This window comes from Peromyscus eremicus, unplaced genomic scaffold (assembly GCF_949786415.1).
Source record: "Peromyscus eremicus unplaced genomic scaffold, PerEre_H2_v1 PerEre#2#unplaced_82, whole genome shotgun sequence".
NCBI classification, from domain to species: domain Eukaryota; kingdom Metazoa; phylum Chordata; class Mammalia; order Rodentia; family Cricetidae; genus Peromyscus; species Peromyscus eremicus.
The window spans coordinates 289,396-310,723 of NW_026734322.1; the positions used below are offsets into that span (position 1 = coordinate 289,396).

The 21,328-nt window shown below is 39.4% G+C and overlaps 2 long non-coding RNA genes across 2 annotated transcripts in view; one reads left to right on the forward strand and one right to left on the reverse strand.

The window, feature by feature from the left end:
* LOC131901431 (uncharacterized) overlaps positions 1–2,291 on the reverse strand; it is a 186,108-nt gene extending 183,817 nt beyond the window's left edge. Inside the window, exons 1-2 of the long non-coding RNA XR_009376540.1 lie at positions 2,230–2,291; positions 674–724 (exon numbers count right to left, since the gene is read on the reverse strand). This is a non-coding gene — a long non-coding RNA (uncharacterized LOC131901431). The remainder of the gene's footprint in view (positions 1–673; positions 725–2,229) is intronic.
* A 1,328-nt stretch (positions 2,292–3,619) lies between these two features.
* LOC131901428 (uncharacterized) lies at positions 3,620–5,244 on the forward strand. Its single transcript, XR_009376538.1, has 3 exons — positions 3,620–3,870; positions 3,973–4,129; positions 5,015–5,244. It is a non-coding gene; the product is annotated as an uncharacterized LOC131901428 (long non-coding RNA).
* The last annotated feature ends 16,084 nt before the right edge of the window (positions 5,245–21,328 follow it).

Sequence of the window (21,328 nt, forward strand, 5' to 3'; positions counted from 1 at the left end):
AAAGCATCATTTTCAGCATTTTTGCAAGTTTAATATCTGATTCCTTTGTTCCAAGAAAGAGATGTTCTCCAGAAATAGATGTGCAGCTTAGCTCATATAAATGCTGGCTTGTAACCCCACACACAAAAAGAAACATGAAAAAAAACAAAGTCCCACTTATGAAGGAAGTGATTTTGTAAGTCATGCCTTGTGACAGCACCCATCTCCATGGTGTATCCCAACCCATCTTTCTCTAGGTAGAAGAAACTGACATGCAGAGAGGCTAAACTGCCAAAGACATAACCAAGGATTTCCTGAGTGTGCCTGCTGTCCTGCCCTTGTTTTGCACTCTGTTCCTCAGACCTGCATTCTAAACCTGTACCTCTGGTTATTTTAGACCTTATGTTCGTTAGATAGCCTTGGATGTAGCTCAAAAGAGCCTGTTACAGGTCCTAGGAGGAGAAGGACAAAATCACAGTGACTTTTCACATCTGATAAGGTCTATTTACTTTTGAAAAAGGAAATTTGTCAAAGATCTGTTTACAGAAACCTTAATGAAGAGGCACAGAAGTTAGAGGGATACTGAGAAGTTTTCACAGGGATGTGTGTACATCAGCCCTAGGCTGTGTCATCCATCTCCAACATAAGGTAACTAGTGGACACATTTCCTGTAATTACTTACACCCCCACATACCTGGAATTTAAGGTGCTACTTTGCTCTCAGGTTTATGGAGCTTCTTCTGACCTTCAAGGAAGGACATAGCATAAGATTGAAATTCATAGTCAAAGCAGTGAATTCAGACCCAATTTCCCATATCTGAAAATTTTAATGGTCAGGAATTTCAAAGAAAAATACATTCATTTAAGTGAAGCTTGTATATAACACATTAGAAAAATTTAGCATGGTACTTGATGTGGGAAGACACTATCAGGGCACATTTGTTGACCGGGTGAAGTGGTTTGTGAGTCTTTGGGTGTCTCTGTGTCTTTGTAAAACTGTGACAGGGAAACACAGGTTGGGTTCAGGAGGAAGTAGGATCTCTTCTTCTGAAACAAATATGGTGCTGTTGTGCATTTCATGAAATAAACATCTCACTGACTTGTGAAAACCCCTCTGTCATAGAGTGGTTTCTTAACATCTTTATCACACTGAGTTATCAGGTACAGCAACTTAGAATGGGAAGAATTGATCATAGCCCAGAATTCCAGGTAATAGTTCCATTTTTGGAAAATCAAAATAGGAACTCAGCTAATCATATCACATCCACAGCCAAGAGCAGAGATAAACAAATGTACGCATGCTGCCTGTTTGCTTATGCTTATGCTCTAGCTTCTTCATATGTACACAGTACAGGTTGCAGACAATGAAATGATTCTGCCCATTTTAGGGAGTCTTATCTCAATTAACAATTAATAAAATCTCACAGAGACCTGCTCAAAGTTAATCTGATCCATATAATTCCTCATTGAGTGTCCCTCCTCCCAGGTGACTAGTTTGATTCACTCTGATAATAAAAAGTAAGAATCACACTGCCCCAGCATCACTGCCAGGATTTGAGGAGATTTCTGCCTGCATTCAGAGCTGTGGTCTTCAACCTGTGGGTCACCACCCCATTGGGGGTTGCATATCAGATATCCGGCAATCAAATATTTGAATTATGATTCATAACAGTAGTAAAATTAAAGTTAAGAAACAATGAAACAATTATGTTTAGGGTTAACCACAACATGAGGAACTACTGTTAGTGCTATTTAAAGGGTCAGAGAATTGGAAAAATTAAGAACGATTGATCTAGAGTGTCCAGTGGAACTCTAGTGTCTATATTTCTAAATATGAAGGTGCTTGCAAAGGACTTTCCTGAATATCCTTTGCTCTGTAGGAAACTAATGTTCTGTGTGGAAGACTCCAGCTGTCTAGCCAACTTTACTACCCAGTAACAGCACACCACTTTGAGCTACTCAACAGAGAGTACAACACCCACTACAAACATGCTGATGACACAGATTTTAGTGACACTGGGCTCCATGACCATAACACGCTCCTATGGGTACTTGTTCCTAGGCTGTGTCAGCCTCCTCCTCTAACACAACTCTGCCCAGAGGTTTCCTGTAGACTCTTTACCAGGAAATTGTTTAACAAGTGTCCTTCTCAGTCAGCATCAAGTCTATAATGTTTTGTGGATAAGGAGATAAGGAGATGCAGGAACTTAATGAAGAACTATAGCATATATAAATTTATGATATTATTACCTTGTGTACATAAAATTTCAGTAGGAGATAAACATTCAGTTCCACACATGGAAAGAACAAAAAGGATGTCCAATAAATCAGGGAGATATTGTAGCTAGAGTTTTCCTGCCTGGCCCACAGGACAAATCTCTCTCACCTCCCAGTCTCACAGCCTCAGACCCGACCAAGTAAACACAGAGACTTATATTGGTTACAAACTGTATGGCCATGGCAGGCTTCTTGCTAACTGTTCTTACAGCTTAAATTAATCCATTTCCATTAATCTATACCTTGCCACATGGCTCATGGCTTACCGGCATCTTCACATGCTGTTTGTCGTTGTGGCGGCTGGCAGTGTCTCTCTGACTCAGCCTTCCACTTCCCAGCTTTATTCTCCTCCTTGTCCCGCCTACACTTCCTGCCTAGCCAATGGCCAATCAGTGTTTTATTTATTGACTAATTAGCAACACATTTGCCATACATAACATCCCACAGCAAGATATCTCTGGCTTTGGATGAAGGGGGTGCTGAAGGGCTTCCCTTGTATCCCAGCAGAGGCTCCTGCAAAGGTCAACTTGACTTCCACTGTATTATGAGGAAAGCTCATTAGCATGGAAGCAATGTCAGTTCCCATGACATTTGCAGCTCTTCCCTGAACATTCTATTGTATCCTGGAAAGCCCTGGCATCTTCTGGGATGTCGCGTATGTTGTGGCAACACCAACTTCCCTTGGGAAATTTATTCAGTGCCTTTGCCATTTACTGGTGAACATGACAGTATACTGAAGAATCTAATTCAGAAAGAGAATGGAGAGGGTAGAGAAACCAGAGAGTGACTGAAGAAAGCTGACCTTCAGCCTCAAAGTAAAATATCAAGAAGTAAATGGTCAAGAGAATGGTATAATGAGTTTTGTGCAAGAAAAGGGAATCTTCCTGGAGGATGTGGGATTGTGCTGAATCTTCCACTAATGGGGAACAGAAAGCTGGAGTCTCTAGGAACCAACAGAACTTCCCTGCTTGTCATGCCTCTTGAAATTCAAGGATTCCAGGATATAAATTGTTCTGGCTCAGAAGTGAGGAACTGGTAAGGCCAATGCTTTATGCTGGGAACTCTTGGCTTTCATTCCTTTTGGTAGATAGGCATTGATTTGTGAACATGAGACCGACATTAAAGCAGGAGGGATTAATGAGATGTGCCCATTTCAAGGCAGGACATCACTCTACTTCAACCACAGTGGCTAACTTTAGGTACTTCCCAGCTGCTCTGTGTTCCTGAGTTGTCAGTGAGGTGACTTGATGAGTCTGGTGACCATGTTCTGCCCTTATATGTCTTCTCCATCAACAGTTATATGGTTAGAGTGATCTGTCAAGATATTTGGGGAACCTCTAAATGACTGATGTGATTGTGAACTATGGCAATTTTTTCCAGACTTGTAAACCCACAGGCATGTGGACTCTGCAGCCAAGTTGAATTCTGAGTCTGTTGCTGTGAATGCACCTGAAGAGGCTATCTCCTTGGTTACTTGGATCATGTGCTATGAGGGCAGAGAAAACCAGATAGCTGGGATAACCACTTCCCTTCAAATAGAGGAGACAGCTGAGTTCCCCAGAGGGGGTATCTGAAGCACAGGACAAAATAATTTGTGGTGTCACCGAGTCACTGGTAAACAAGCTTTCTCAAACATTTGATTAGGACTCAGGGGGGTCTATCCATTATCTTTGCCTTGTGATACTGCAAGTTCATTTATGTTTTCCTACCCACAAGGAGAACCAGAGAGCCACCATCCCACCAAACCTTCCTCACCAAGATGCAGGTGAAGCAGAAGGTACAGACTGACTAGTCAACTACAGGAAATGACCATTGAAAGAAATTAACAGTGAGATCGCCTGATCTTTATCACAGAAGAGAGCATGAAGAATAGGTATTCATTCTTTCAAACCTTGTGGTTTCAATCTCAGATCCACTCTGTCATCATTAATTCATTTTATATAAGGTCTGTGTTTCTGGTAGGCTGCATCTTTAGGGTATGCCTTCAGGGTATGCCAAAATCATGTCTCTGAATTCCTCCCAGTGGCAGAACCTCAAATGTGGACAGGAATGACATGAGAACAAAGACTATTCTGCTTCCTTTAAAAAGAAACAAAAACAGAGCCTGTGACATGAGTCATAGTACTCATGGACTGAGGCAGTAGTATGAATTCCCAGCATGACTTTGAAGAGAATCTATCAAGTGCTGGCTAGTGTGAGGTATTAGTTGCTGTGAGTTTGAGTTAATTTTTTTGTTACTTGCTTTAAAAGGCCTTGTACAATTGATTCTCCAAGCAGTAGTTGGAGAGGCCTGGTCGCACATCTAAATGTGTCGATACAGGGACTCAGACTGATCGATGCTCCTTTTGATACCCTCTGAGAGGACATGCCTGCATGCATTTTTTCAGCATCCAATTGATAGATTTTTCCCTCTATCACTCAGTCTCTCTTTCTCTGTCTAAGTATCTCTTTCTCTGTCTTTCTGTCTGTCACATACATGTGTTTATGTTGTGTATTTTTCTATGTGTTTGTGCATGTATCTCCGTCTAGTCCTTGTAGTCAGTGATCTGTGGTTGGGCATGTGCAGTTCCCTATCTCACAGTTCTCAGGTGATGCCTTGGTGAAAATTGGGAGTACCACTTTGAGTATTATAGTTCAGCCAGTGTACTTACTTTAGTGACACATAGATATTTCCTTGGAGGTGTTTATAAATCTGTCATGATGTTGCGTCCCATCCTCAAAACTGTTCACGATGTTATTTTGGTCTCCATTGTGACAGGTCCCATCATAGAGAATTTGTTTTTGAAGACAGGAGAAACATCTTCACAGACTCCGGAGGGTACACACCTGTGGAGTAGACACCAAGGAAATTCTTAGACTTCTATTTCAGCAAGCCTCCTGAGAGAGCTCATGTACGTCCAACTCCCATCATCTGAACAGCCTACCTCTGCTGGCCTAGGGTCAGAATAGCTGTAAGTAAATTGTTTGCAACTCTGTGGGTTTGGTCCTGGGTTTTGCTACCAACAATATAAGTAAATTTGTTGCAACAATTCTGGGGAAAGGTGTCCTGACTACCTAGGGAGTCACGCAATACCTTGATGTGCTTAGGACAGCTTTGATGGCTGAAATTGCTAGGAGACAGTTCAGCCCTAGATGGTGAGATATCCTGGACACCTCAAGCTGCTCACAACAGCTCTTCCCTGAAGGTGTCCCAGAGACCTGGAGCTGTTGTGCACAGCTCTGACAGCTGGAACTGCAAAGAAGCAGCCTGACCCTGGAAGGGACAAATTTCTGACTTCTTTGGAAATTCAGGCCTGGAACTAATGGAGGATGATCTCCCTGCAGGATACAACAATCCTGCTCTTCTCCTGGAGAGCTCTTACAGCTGAGCTTTGCTTAGTCCCCTCTTAAGGGGGCTTCCTTGCTGAGCTCTGCTTCTCTTGCCTATGTTGTGGCTTTCTTTTGCTTCACTTTGCAAAAAAGTGAAAAACCCCTGCAGAAATGTAGCAATGTACTCTGGCTCTGGAGAAAAGTGTTACTTTTTAGCTTTTTATGGCTCTATTCACTGAGGAATGTCTCAGCAAAGATCTTCTGTTCAGCTCCTCCTTGCTCTGCTCTTTCAGCTCCCTCTTGCTCTGTCCAAGGGGGACATCTCAACAAGGATCTTCTCTATGCCAGTGAATGAAGATCATCGCACCCAAAATTCTTTTGAGAAAGATATTTATTTGAGAATGAGGAGTCCGGAAGAGTAGCTGCCTCTACCAGGGTGGACAGAACAGCCTTTTTTATATACTGACAAGACAGGGCAGTTTACACTGGATGTTTTGGGGGTGCAATAAACCTCAGGTTGACTTGGGGCACAGGGTTCTACTGTTCTGCTCTGTGATTGGTTGATTTCATGAGACAGTTGGCCGGGGCAGAGATGGCTCTGATCTGAATGAGCCAAACTGTGTTTCTTTCTGCCCTGATCTGAGTATTTCTTCCCAAGTTCTGGGCTCCAGGTTCAGGGTGGGTTTCTTTAGCCAGCCCCTTGTCCCTACAATAGCAAGTTTAATAAATACCAGAAGTTCCCATTACTTAGGAGACAGGATGTGGCATCCCATGACATCCAGTAGTCTAGAACACACCCTGAATTCCTGTGATTATTGAGGACTATGTTCATGGAGTTCATTACCTCTAGGTCCAGGACCTACTACCTGCCAAATACTTTCTATGAAAAGCTCAAGATGGGGCATGAGCAGGTCATGTCACACATGCAGAGCTTAAAGAATGAGAACACCAAGGCCTCAGAGAAATTAAATGGTCTGGCTGAGGAGTCAGTCTTCCATTGTTAAGTGCCTGTTGTTCAGGGGACCACAACATTGTGCAATGGCCATCTCTGGCTTTCCTTGTTGCTGTACTGCAGAGTCTGAATCTCTGGCTCCAGCCTTTCTGCCTCTTAGCAAGCTTCCTTAGCAAGTAGTGCTTTGTCTTACGCTTCTCATTCTCAGCATTGTCAATAGTGAAAGAGACTGTTAGCTACTCCCAACACCAAATTGTCATACTTAATAGCCTCCAGAACTACTATTTTTAACTTTCCTAATGGCATGAACATTGAAGTACAATTCCTCATGTTTGGACATTTCACCATAAAATTATTTTTCTTGCTATGTCATAACTGTATTCACTACTGTGATCAATCATAATGTAAATATCTGTTATGCAGATTATCTGAGATTCCTCCCCCTTTGAAAGAGTAATTCCATCACCAAATGAGTCATGACACTTAGAAGTCCAGTTTGCAACACAAGATGGATATCATGTATGGTTTTATGCAGGGGTCTATTGCCATAGGACTGCTACACCACTAGTGTCTCCTACCCTCACTCAGATGGGATTTGTCCTCTACTTGCTGATGTTTTCCCATTTCCATGGTCAGAGAAGGGCAAATGGGGAATCTGTTTTCTTACTATAGGTTCTTGGATTCTTTTGTTGTTGGAGATTTCAGAAATAGTATGATTCTTTCTGGAATTCCCTTTTCTCTACCATTGGCCAAGTGGAAAATGTCAGAGACCCCCAGACACAGAAAGAGCAGGTATAAACAAGCAGCTGGGTCAAGGTTAGGTCCAGCACTATTTCTACCTGTAACATTAGCCTGTTTAACATTCAACTCGCTTGTGTTTACTTCATCACTTTAGTCATAAACATTCTTCCCCCACACACACACATTCAACCCCATCACCACTTTCATGACAGTCAACTGTTTATTTTTTTGTCCATGCACCAGTAGTTCTGGGAAGTGAGTCTTTTGTGAGAATCATTTGCCAATCAATCCCTGCTTCTCTGCCTGAAGCTGCAGTCCAATGATGGAGATGGATCAGTCACACATCACACACCTTCATGTCATTGTGAGGAGAGAGGTGCTATGAACAACCTTGAGGGAGTAAGTTCAAAGTCCAGCACCATTTGCTTTTTGCACATTTGCTTTTCAGGGTTTATGTATGATCACAGTGGGGATAGCAGCTTGCAAGTAGAAGAGCCCCCTGCAAAGGTCAAATGAGTCATTCTCTTTGTCACCTCGTTGGGTTGCATGTGGCCTTCTTCCTCCCATTCTCTGCATGCCAAGTGGTCTCTTCACTTTGACAAGCTGTTACTTCACACTTATAGAGACCTCAGTGGGAGTTGGGCAGCAGTGTTTACTGTGTGTTCTGTTCTCTTTTATTTTGTCCTTTCCCATAGTAGTTGACCAAATTCCCTATCTGATACTCTCCAAAATGTTGTAACCACAGTGTCAATAACACTAGGGAAGACTGAATGTATTGTCTCTTGTGAACGTGATGCCCATATCACTGCTGAAAGATTGTACTACTCTCCAGGTCAGTATGTAGCTGTGCCATGCTGAGAGATCTTGAGCTCTGCCCCTGACCCAGCATCAGTGATTTTTGTTTCTGAAGGTTCTGAACCCTGTCCCAGTTAATAGTGGGGTTCCATATTCTTTCCATTTGCGTGTTCTCTTAACTTGAAGTGGTGTCATTCTTACTACAGGAGTGTGTCATACATGGTGATCCTTTTATAGAACTGTGTGTTTCATTGGTTTTTTTGTATGGTTTGTTCAGGTTTGATTTTATTAGTATTGGCTGAGTATTCTCTTGTACAATATGAGTTAAGATTCAGAACCAATTTACATGAGTTCTGATCTTTGCTGTTTCTTGCTGACTAATGACATTTCATTTTTATGTTTTCAGCACACAGTTATTTGTGTATAAACTCGCAGATATAGCATTCACTCAGCTGTGTGCACACTGTAACTCACATGTGGATGGTGGATGGGAAAAGTTTACTAAAAAATGCCTTTGTTATACCATGTTTCCCAGAAATTGAATTCAGACTTGTTGGCATGTACCTTTACTTGCTAAACCATCTACTAGTCCCGAATTTTTTAAATGTTTACCTTTGTACCACTAGACTTCAACTTCCCTCTTGCATCACCTTTTTTTTTGTAGAATCCAATGTTCTGTTATTTTTGTACATTTCAAGAATGTTATGCTCTATTCCTACCACCATTTGTGTCTAAGAACTTTGGAACCTACTCCCAATTTCTTTAGCATCTCACTGATTATTCAGTGTTTTATTTTCTAGCCTCCATGTATTTGTATATTTTCTATAGTTTATTTTTGTTTTATTTTGTATTTTTTATACTGTGATCTTATAAAAATAAAAGTTATTTCAATTACTTTGTTTTTGAGAAGATTTGCTTCACATAAAAACATTTTGAAAAGTAATTGCTCAGTCTGCTGATAAAAATTAATTCTGCTACTGTTCCATGAAAGTTCTGTAAATGTTAAATCCGTCCGTTTATTTGTGTATCGGTTGTTCATTGCTTTGCTTTTGTCTTGATAACTGATATAATCATGTATTAAAATCACCCAAAATGACGTTGAGTTCTATCTGTTAGCTCATATTTAGTAGTGTGTGCTTTATAAAATTGGGAACATCAATGTCACAAGAACGTGTGTTTATGGACTCTTGTTGAATTTCTCACTTTATCAATATGTAGTAACCTTCATTTTCTCATTCACTAATTTAACTTTAAAGTGCACACTGTGGAGTATCAGTGTGGTTATACTTGTTTGTTTCCAAATGTGATTTTCTGCCTATTTCTTTGGCACTGAAATTCATTTGTTGCAGGTACCAAATCGCTCTATGTAATAGAATATTATTTATGGTGTACTGCTTTTGTTTATGTTGAATTTGTTTCACTTTGCGAAGGTATATTACTGTGCCTGTGTAAAACACCTGATTATTTAATAAAGAACTGGCAGAAGGCAAGAAAGTACAAAGGATAGGTGGGCTGGCAGGCTTAGATTATATATAGAAGGAGAAAACTGGGTGGAGACCTCTAAAAATCAAGGAGTCAGAGAATGAGGAGGGCTCCAGGAACCAGCCACCCTGCTACACAGCAAGCCACAGAGTAAGAGTAAGATTTACAGAATTTAGAGAATAAGAAAAGCCAGAGGTAAAAGATAAAAGGGTTAATTTAAGAAAACCTGGCTGGAAATTAAGCCAAACTAAGGTTGGGCACTCATAAGTAAGAACAAGCCTCTGTGTATGATTTACTTGGGAGCTGGATGGAGGTCCATCAAGAGAGCAATGACCTCCAATAACAATTCTCTTTTATTTATATAGTCTATTCTGTCAGGCTATTTCTTCTAGTTGGAATGTAAGACACTTAAACGTCAAAATTATCTCAAGTTGTAAAATAATTACTGTCATTTTATTATATCTCCTTTATTATATGTTTTAATTTTTCAAGATAGCTTTTACTTAAATATTTTTAGTCTAATGATGTATTTGGACTCTCTCACATACATTTATACTCAAGCTTCCCAGTTCTCTTCTTCTTGCTTTGGTTATGGGAATGCTTTCTTCTACCTTATTATTTTTGTCCGTTTTTATAGGATACATTCATAGGATTCATTGCAATCTTTGTCTTTAGCTAAAGACATTTAAGGTAGCTACCTTAAATGCACCAAAGATGAATACATTCTGAATGTAATTTTTATTTTATATTATTTAATACAACAATTTTTTAATAAATAGAGTTTTAAAGATAACACTACTCAATTTCACCCAATGAGAAAATGACATCATTGTAGGCTATGATAGGCAAAACAGAAGGGTATTAGATAATTTAAGCTACCTTATCCAAGCTTGTAAAATTGTAGTTGTGTCCATATTCTGTAAAGCCTTTTGATAGTACTGCATAATTTATTTGTGGCACTATGACATTATAAGTTACCCAAACTATTGATTGTATTTGAATGACTGATGTAATAGTAAAACTTACCCTAAAGGTTTCTCTTTTAATCACCAGTAACCTCATATGACAAATTATTGAAATTATCAGTGATTTTTAAAAACTTAATTTATTCATAATAGACATACAGCCTCAGGCAGAAAAAAACAACATTAAAAAGAGGTAAAGTAACAAGGGCCTGAGTAAATAATGGACACAAGAATGGGGTTGTTTCCATTTTCCTGATATGAGAAGTAGATTATATGGACCATGTCTTAATGTTCAACAATCTACTGGGATAAAAAATGATGCCTTCAATAATGCTTGGTTTACTACAGCCATATTAAAGGTAGAAGGAAAAATACTTACAACTCACAGAGAGACTTGTGTTTTCAGGAGTAGAAAAATGAGGACATAAAGTGAGGTCATGATTGGGTGGGATTGATTTGCCATGTGGCTATTGTGACAGACTGTGAGATCAATATTATTGCCTGGCAACCCAAGTGGGATTCTCTCTGCCCATGTCATGGGACCAACAAGCAGGGAGCAGCTGAAATGCAGTGTTTTCTTAAGACATTATTATCCAAAATAAGTGGACCATAAAAGTGATTTCAATCAGTCCATGGCCAAAGCCTTGGACATTAACCTTGCCCCTGGCACTATTACTAATCCCACTGAATACTGTCTGAGCAATAGATGTTCAGAGCCTTTTCTGGGTGGATGTCCCATTAACTAAGAAGTAAACTATGGAATAAGAAATAAAAGCCTCAGAATTATCTTCCAGGGTAACAGTTATTCTATTTTTACCTTCTTTCTGCCAGGTTTTAAGCCATTTCTTATACTACATTGATGTAGAAGTAGGAGTTGCTTTTCTCTGAGACAGATGCCTAACTTAACCTATCTGATACACTCTAAAACCCTAGATGAATGGGGACAGTACCAGCTATGAAAATTGAAGGCATTGTGTGTCACTTTTGAACTTGGGGTCTGAAGATAGGTGAGGTTCCTGCCACACTGTGCAAGCTAGGATGTTATTGTTACTTATTGAGAAGTCTCAGTCTCTGGCTCGAGACCAATGTTGATAATATTTATTCTGATGTTTCTGGACCCTCTTACTGCTAATAATGGGGTTACATTAATTTTTCAATATTTATAGTTACTATAAATTGTGGAGGTGCCATTGACACTAGAAGAGTGACTCTGGTCTTGGAATCAAGTGAGTAAACCTATGTTAATTCTATGGAAATTCTATTCTGAAACCGAATTGTCTTAGTGATACACTCAGTTTTTCCTTTGACTTCATGTGAGAGATTGCAAGTAATGGAGTCTGCATTCTCCAGGACATCCAAGTTGATTTAAGATCTGTGGACCTGGTGGACAGTGTACATTCCCAAAGCATGCAGGGCTCTTGATTTCTTGACCAAACAAAAAGAGAAAAACAGTCTTACAGTTACAAAAGTTGTTGTATTTAGCAGGGAAACAGAAATTATCACCCCAGGAGTGCTCACCCCAGGAGTGTACACATGGTGCTTTGTTAAGAAGGAAAGTTACCTGGGCTTTCTTTCTTCACACTTGATTGAAAACGGAGATACAAATTCTACAGAGCCACACTCAGTGTCCCTAGCTGTTCTTTGGCTCTTTAAACTAAACCATTCTGTAGGGCCCTGGTGTCCTCCCATATTGTGTAAAGCCATTGCCTGCTTGCAGACCTTGACCAGATGTCCTCCCTATGCTAATTCCCTGCTGGGTTCTACCCTCCTGAATGCTTAAGGGAAGTTCCTTGATGAATATCCTGCATATTGGGCATTAACAGCTTAGATGCAAGATTGTAAACATCAGTAGGGACCTTCTGCCTCTGGGGTTCTCCCATTGTGCTGTAAGCCTGTATTTAAGGTTTCCTCCCTCTTTCAGTAAAGGGCATTTGGCATTCTCCTCAGGCGAATTACCTGCTGTCTTTGTGTCTGTTTTTTGATCCACAGCCCCTCACTCAGACATGGTGAATGGGTGGTGGTAGCATGTGCATTATTGCTACACCATTCCAAATTTCCAGAGAACCCAACATATCCAGGTTTTTGTTCTCTCTTCCCATGAAGTTGAAGGAATACTGGTATTCCTCCTAGTGTTTGTTTTTATTTACTATTGAGATTATAATGTGATTATGTTATTTCCTCTTGATTTGTGAACTCACAAACATCCCATTTATGTTTATTGTTCTATGCATTTGATAAAAATTTAACAATATGAATACCCAAACAGGAGCTAAATAATCCAACAAATTGGCAATTGCTATGCCAATTTGCATGAGAAGAAAACCAGGAGGCGACAGTCCTACATAATAATCTAGCAGAAACTCAGGGATGTTGAGCATGGGAGAAATTTTCTTCCCAATGGAATAGGACAATATGTTAACTGATATTGTTCTTTTTTTTAGATTGCATTATACTATATTAAAATATTCTTCCTAAGCATAAACAATACCACGTATATTCCTTTGTTTACACATTAAAGGATTCTTTTATCAGTAATTTTTTTACAAACTCTAAATCATTTATAAGCACAAAAATTTCTAATATCATAAATATTATCTTCTCAGTTATCTCTTCTAGCTTCCTTTCCTTTCTCCTTCCTTGATTTTTCTTTCCTACCTACTTTCCCTCATCCACCTTTCATCCTTTATCTTTTATTATTATGCACTATACTCATATACATTTTATTTTCCTTTACATATTTTTCTTTCTTCTTTACTTGTGTTCTTCCTTCCATCATTTATTCTTTTATTCTTCCTTCCTTTCTTTCATTTTTCTTCTATGTAATGTCCTTCTTTACAAGAGCTGATGATTTAGTTCACAGACCAAGCTCATGTCAGAAAAAAATACTACAAGTGAACCGCATATACATAATTAATAGGAGATGGTAAAAAATTGTACCTTGCTTTGCTTGCAGGCATCTCTTTGGGTAGTGGATTTGTAGTATCAATGAGCAGAATGCAGTGTCTTTTCTCTGTGTGAACACTATCAGGAGACTTCCATGCTGTAATGGAATGTTATTTCAAACCTGTGAAATAAGAAAAGCTTCCTTTTTTCCAGTTTCCTTTGCCTTTGTGACTTACTAGCCAACATTCACCTTGAAATCATTGACTCATTTTTAACTTGGATGACATTACACACTAACATGTTAAAAATCTCATACATATTGTTCAAGGTCAAAGTTTAAAAATCTTTCTTCCACGCTCTTCCATACATATTGATATTGTCTATTTAAGATACTGTATGATCGCAGGTACAATAATGGGGAGCATAATAAGGCCTACTTATAATCTAAGATAGGGTTTGAATTCAGAAAACCCATGAATTGGCAAAGAAGAAAACATTCTATATACTCTAGAGAAGAAGTCAGTCTTCAAAAGATTCTGAAGACATCACAGAGTGATTTTTGCATGTAGTAGGTATAGGATGCCATATCTACTGTTAGCATTATCCAAGTTTAAAATATTAACAAAATTGGGTTTTGGTGAAAGCCACATAAAACCACATGGTTCAAGAGCAGCTGAAGTTATAGCAGGTTATAGTCCAGTGATCAGAAAAGAGACAAATCTACCCTTCTCAGGGTAATTATTTATTCTTTTGAGAGAAAAGGTGAGACTCTTGGCTCAAAATGTAGAAATCAGATACTCAGAGATTTGAAATACATAACAAGCTCCCTTTTATACCTTACAGCTTGCCCTCATGAATAAAGAAGATTTGTCAGCAACAAAAGGGATTCCTAGACTTAGTTTGGTAAAGAGGAAGGATCTCATGTCTCCATATATGATGTAAAGCAAAGGATAACCAGACCACAACTCATAACGCCAGAGAAGCTAGCTAAAAAGGAGTACCCTAAGAGAGACACATAGATAGTCCACCAAAGAAGAAATAGATGAGATCTACATGAGCAAACTGGTAGTGAGGGGGGTAATGGAGGACAAGGAGTGGTGAATGAGAATACAGGGGAATGGGATGGTCAAGCTGAAACAGAGACAGAGTGGGAGAGCAAGGAAAGAGATACTATGATACATGAAGACATCATGGGAATAAGGAGAAACAGGGTGCAAGGAAAGTTCTCAGGAACCCACAAGGATGACCTCACCTTAGAGTACTGGCAATAGTCAAGAGGGTGCCTGAGCTGGCCTACTCAGTGTTTGAATGGTTAAATATGCTAACAATCATCATAGAAACTTCATCAAGTGACTCATGGAAGCAGATGCACAGATGGACTGCCAGGTGCCAGGAAAAGCTCCATATGTCCAATTGATGAGAGAGAAGAGAAATTCTATGAGCAAGGGACATTGAGACGATGCTGGGAAAAAGTACAGAGAAAACTAGACAAACTTGTGGAAAACATGAACTGGGGACCAATAGCTAAGGAGCCCCCATGGTACTGGACTAGGCCCTCTGGATAGTTGAGACAGTTGATTAGCTTGAATTGTTTAGGGGGCTCTCAGGCCGTGGGATTGGGACCTGTTCTTAGTGCATAAGCTGGCATTTTGGAGCCTAGTGCCTACAGTGAGACACTTTGTGCAACCTTGGTGCAGCCAGAAGGGGCTTGGACCTATCTCAACTGAATGTAACAGGCTCTGCTAACTCCCCATGGGAGACCTTGCCTTGGAGGAGGTGGGATTGGGGTGGTGGGTTGGATTGAAGGCTGGGAGGTGGGAGAAGGGAAGACATGAATATCTGTGGTTGGTATGTAAAATGAAGAGAAATATCTTAATAATAAAAAGAAAAATCTTAGTGTCATTACATTATCTACCATCTTGGGATAATTCCCTTACAGGGCAATACTTCAATGTGAAGTGTCAAATGGATAAGTGATGGGGAAAGGAAGATGCATGGAACTTCAAATTATATATACAGAAAGAAATCGTCAAGCTATGATATAAGAAACACAATTGACTGCTGATTATCCTACTTTATTACATTTCTACCAGACACGTGAAAATACCACTTTGAATGCACATATAAAGTGTTTAATGTTTCTTGTATTCTTTTCTATTAAGCATTTTAAAATTAACATTGTTGGGTTGACAAAACAGCACACATTGGGCATAGATTATCTACTCTTGGTGTTGTACTCTGGAATTAGACACATGAGGATCATGAGTTCAAATGTATCCTTGAAGCATTCCTGAAATCCATGCCAGGCTTAACATAAACAACAAAATCTCAAGAGGATTTGTGAATACATGAAATCAAAACCAAACACCACACCCCACCACTTTTTTTACAGACACTCTTACTCAGAAAGTATGATTCTACACTGCCTCATATTTAAATAAACAATAGACTAGTAAGATGATGGGTTCCCATTCTATGTATTATAGCATAAAAATACATATCACTAAGTAAAAACTCAAAGGAAGATGATCAAAAGCCACAGAAGAAATATAAAGACCACAAAAACAAATTTAACTAAATGAATTTGCCCCACATATACTGCACCTTGCTATCTACCTCAAATGTTTCAAAATAGAAATGAAAATGCATTGATCTCCCCCATCAGTCTTGACTAAACATAGTAACTAATTTACTTCCTTCAAGGCTATACTGCAAGGAAAATGATGTAAGATTTTTTTTAAGCTGAAGACAACTGTGATTTCTAAAATCTGTACCAAGTTGTTTACATGAATAATTTTTTTCTCTTGTATAAGTTTGTCCCTATTTCCTGACTTTAATGTGTTATAAATAGGCTTTAAAATATTTTCACAACTAGAGACATGGTTGGGCAGTTAAGGAAAGTTTATTCCCAGAAATAAGACCTGATTTTGACAATTTCCTTCAGTTCTTGCTACAAGAAGATCCAAAAGCCTAACATTTTCAGAAACTAGTATTCAAATTCATATATCCCAAAAAAACATGTACTAACATCACATAATTAAAACTAAAACAACTCTTTAAAAAAACAATTTTTCATTGATGAAATTTTTTCATTTGTAAGCATGCATTGCTGTAGCACAGATATTGAGACAATTAAAGGTATACAAAGATTTTCTTCATTGTGAATTGGTTCATATAACAGAAAGCAAGCATGTACACTTGAATTCAAAGAAATCCTTTTCAGTTGGTGGTATCATTTGTGAAGGTTTGGGAAATGCTATTCTGCTGAGGAAATATGTCATCAGGGGTAGGATTTGATAATTTACATCCACACATCATTTTCAGTTCCCACTCTCTGCTTCATGATGCAATCTAAGGATGTGAGCTCTCGATTTATCTGCCATGTCTGACAATTGATGCCGTGCCACTTACATGCTGACCCTGGGGTCAAAAAAAACTCATAAGTTGACATGGACATTACATAACAAGAACAGAAAAGGAACTAATACAAATCCATAAAGTTTGACACCTGAATTAGTTATTTCATGTAATTAAAGAGGAGTATAAAATCTAAAAATACTACATTATTATTTAAATTCATGGTTTAAGTGTTTAGCTCTGGAAGGAAAAGTTCCCTGAGTATCAAAAGTTAGGCTACACCTATATTTGGGAGTAGACAGTATCCTGGATATATACAATTGAAAGGAAAAAGATATCCTGGCTGTTGAAGTGTCAGGCTCTACCTGAAGCTGTGCAGGAAAGGATTCCAGGATACCTACAGCTCTCAGAAAAAAAGCTGCAAAGAAGCTGGATACCTAAAGCTGTGAGGAGATAGGAATACTGACTTGTTAGAAAATTAGGCTAGTCCTGAAAGCTTGTCCCAGTGTGGGATAGTTTACTTGAAAGATGTGGCAAACCTGCTCCTCTCCAAAAATGAGCAATTACAGATTAGCTGTGCTACACTCAGCTAAGACAGATTTCCAGCAGATCTGTCCTTTGCTGCTCTGCTCCACTCCCTGAAGAGAATTTTTCTGCAGAGTTGTCCATTATTTCTCTGTTCCACTCCACTAGGAAGTTTCCCAGCAGAGATTCTGCTCTGCTCTGGCAAAAGAAGATCTTCACCCAAATCTAATTCAAGAGATTTATATAGGGAGAGGAATCCAGAATAGTGGCTGCCTGTGTCAGTGTGAAAAAGAGCAGCTGCCAGCTGAACAGACACAGGGCTTCTACAGGGCTTCATAGTGTTGGAGATTTCCAGTGAAAATATTTTGAGCATAGGTATTGGTTGGATTTCAAGTTCATGCTCTGAGATTGGGAGGGTTTCATGCACAGTGATTGGTTGGATTCTCTGGTCATGGATTGGTTGATGTTGTTGTCAGTTGGTCAGAGGTAGAATGTATTTCTTTGGCTCTGGCTTCAGTGCCAAATTGAATGTTTTTCACTGGCTCTGGTTTTAGTTTCCAGATATGTTTCTTTGGCTGACCTTTTATCCTACACAGAGGGCTTTATAAACTAATAAATTCATTTATTCCATGGTTTTGCAGGGGCAAACACTTTAAAAATGGACATCATGATGCATGAACAGATTGCTGATACTGTCAAATTGTTCTTTACAGAATGAACACCATTGTGTAAATGAATGCAAGTCTTTTGGATAAGGATCGTGCCAAATACTTTATAATAATAAGCCCTCAGTACTTTTTGCAGGTACTCTAACACTATTGTAATATGCAAAGGCTTTAAGAGATTGACTGCACAGAAAAAGCTTTACTTGTGTATAAAGAAAAAAACTGTATGACACTGACTATATTTTTAGGGTTTCTCTGCAGTATGACTTTTTCTAATGATTTCAAAGACTACTGATATATACAAAGACTTTATCACACAGATTACATTCATAGGGTTTCTCTCCAATAGGTGTTGTTTCATGCATTTGAAGAGTACTGTGTGTGAAAAGACCTTACCACATTGATTAAATTCATGGGGTTTCTCTCTAGTATGTGATCTTTCATGCGTTTGAAGATGACTGTGATGATGAAAAGCTTTACCACGTTAATAATGGTCATAGGATTTTGCTCCAGCATGTCTTCTTGTATGTATTTGAAGAGTACTGTGATGAGCATAGGACTTAACACATTGATTACATTCATAGAGTTTATCTCCAGTATGTGTTCTTTTATGCATTTGAAGAGTTCGGTGATGTGCAAAGGCTTTACCACATTGACTACATTCATAGGGTTTCTCTCCTGTATGTCTTCTTTTGTGTACTTGAAGATTACCATGTTGTGCAAAGGCTTAACCACACTGATTACATTCATAGGGTTTCTCACCAGTATGGGATCTTGTGTGCCTTTGAAGACTACTGAATCGTACAAAGGCTTTACCACATTCCTTACATTCATATGGTTTCTCTCCTGTATGTGTTCTTTTATGACTTTGAAGATGAGCATGTTGTGCAAAGGCTTTCCCACACTGATTACATTCACAGAGTTTCTGTCCAGTATGTGTTCTTTAATGCGTTTGAAGAGTTTGGTAATATGCAAAGGCTTTACTACATTGATTACATTCATAAGGTTTCTCTCCAGTATGTGTTCTTAAATGCATTTGTAGCTGACAATGTTTTGCAAAGGCTTTACCAAATTGATTACTTTCATAGGGTTTCTCTCCAGACTGGCTTCTTTCATGTACTTAAAGTGTACTGTGTTTTGCAAAGGCTTTATCACACTGATTACATTTATAGGGTTTTGCACCAGTATGTGTTCTTTCATGCTTTTGAAGAGTACTGTGTTGTGCAAAGGCTTTAGCACACTGATTACATTCATAAGGTTTCTCTCCTGAATGTGTTCTTTCATGCTTTTGAAGAGTACAGTGTTGCACACTGATTATATTCATAGGGTTTCTCCCCAGTATGTGTTCTTTTATACCTTTAAAGATTACTATGATATGCAAAGGCTTTAACACACTGATTACAAAATAACAGTAATGAGATTATTTGCCTTATAACATTTCCAGTTTTACCAAGGAGCTCACCAATGGGGATCACCCATGCTGTCTCAGGAACTTCCAAGACTCTAGCAGTATCTGAAGTCTCAGAGACAATGGAGGCTCCTGGAAAGCTAAGTATGGCAGCTGAGCAACCAAGAAGTATTTGGAAGGCATATGGACTCAAACAAGGCTCTGGAGATTGGCTTATAGACTAAAGAATCAGAAGACAACCTGGTGGCAGGAAGATGCTTTAAAAATGTAGATGGATTTCTGTCTCACTTTTCCTGCATCAGGTTCTCACCTCTATGACCATGGCAAGTAGTTCTTGCATTGTTCCCAGCACCCAGCTACTCCTAGCAACTACAAAAGCACAATAGGGAACTTCACATCTGTTGGTTTCATCATCAGCCTAGGTTGGATGCTTGTCCAGCTAGATTCAGGTTCAGGGGTTTCCAGGACTTCAAATTATCAGGCCACATGACACTCCATGAACACCTCCTTTGGTTCCATAGATATTTGAGATAGGCAAGAGAAGAGCAGTGTTGGTGCACATGGCCTGTGAACTTTTACAGCCCTGCATTCCTACTTCCCTGGGCCAAGCCCACAAATCACCTACTAAACACATCTTATCCCTGAGACGATCTCAACAGAAATTCCTCTAGTCCTCTCCTCACTGCAATCTCCAGATGCATCCCCCAGGCAAGTCCCTCACAGACACACCCAAAAAACATGCTCACAGACATTCCTCCTCCCTGGAAATAACCTTCCAGACACTATTTTTTGCCTGACTGAGAGGATATGGGAATCCTGTGGTGACATTAGTTTTTTGGTAAGTAGCAGAATGGGGAGTGCTTGGCAGCTAAACTGGAGAGCTGCTCTAAGATCAAGGCCAGAAGAGACAACAGGGCAGCCCATCCACTACAAACACAGGGCTCAGGAAGAGGAGACCTACTCCAGACCTGCATTCATACAGGAGCTGGGAACACAAAGCCAAAGCTGACAAAGTAGACAGACCCTGAGCCCTGCAAGAAGATCTCATGTGGAAGAGAAAACATGGCCAATAGACATAGTAACATAGAAGGTTTGAAGAGATCTAATGAACCATCTCCCTAGACCAAGAACTATGGGAAACTAGTGACTATTGAGAGGCAGAATTGTATTTCCCAGGGATGAGATATAGTTGGATATCCAAAACAAAGTGGACTGCACTAAAATTATATAAATAGAAAAAATACCAAATGGACTCAGCAGCTCATATTTATTTATGAATATAGACATACAAATACATATGCAATAGTAATATCTGAAGAGAAACCCTCTATGAGAAAGAGTGAGTGGGGATCTGTAGCAGGCTTTCATTTAGACCACCAACCAGCTCTCAAATCATGACACAAAGACTTCTTATTAGTTATGAATGATTCCTGTCACATGGATTATGGCACAAGATGTGGATTCTGCCCTATCCACCCACACAACACAATGCACAACTGCGAAATTTCTGCAGCCTTCCTTGCTGACCTTGACCTTGATGTCCTCCCTATGCTAATTCCCTGCCAGTTTCCACCCTCCTCAATGCTTAAGGGAAGTTCCTTGTTTGTGTATCCTGCATATTGGGTGTTAAGAGCTTAGATGCAAGATTGTAAACATCAGTAGGGAACTTCTGCCTTCTGGGGTTCTCCCATTGTGCTGTAAGACTGTATTTAAGGTTTCCTTCCTCCTTCAATAAATGACATTTGGCATTCTGCTGAGGTGAATCACCTGCTGTCTCTTGTCTCTGTTTTTTGATCCACAGCCTCTGGCTAGAACATGGAGAAAGGGTGGTGGCAGTGCAGGCATTATTGCTATACACCACACACTAAAAACTGGGCCATGGGCACATACTGGACAGTGATATTACAAGCATCCTATCTTTCCATGCAGGGCTGCAGAGTCTCTACATACTTACATACTCAAGAACTCCATACACAGGAAGGCTCAGAGG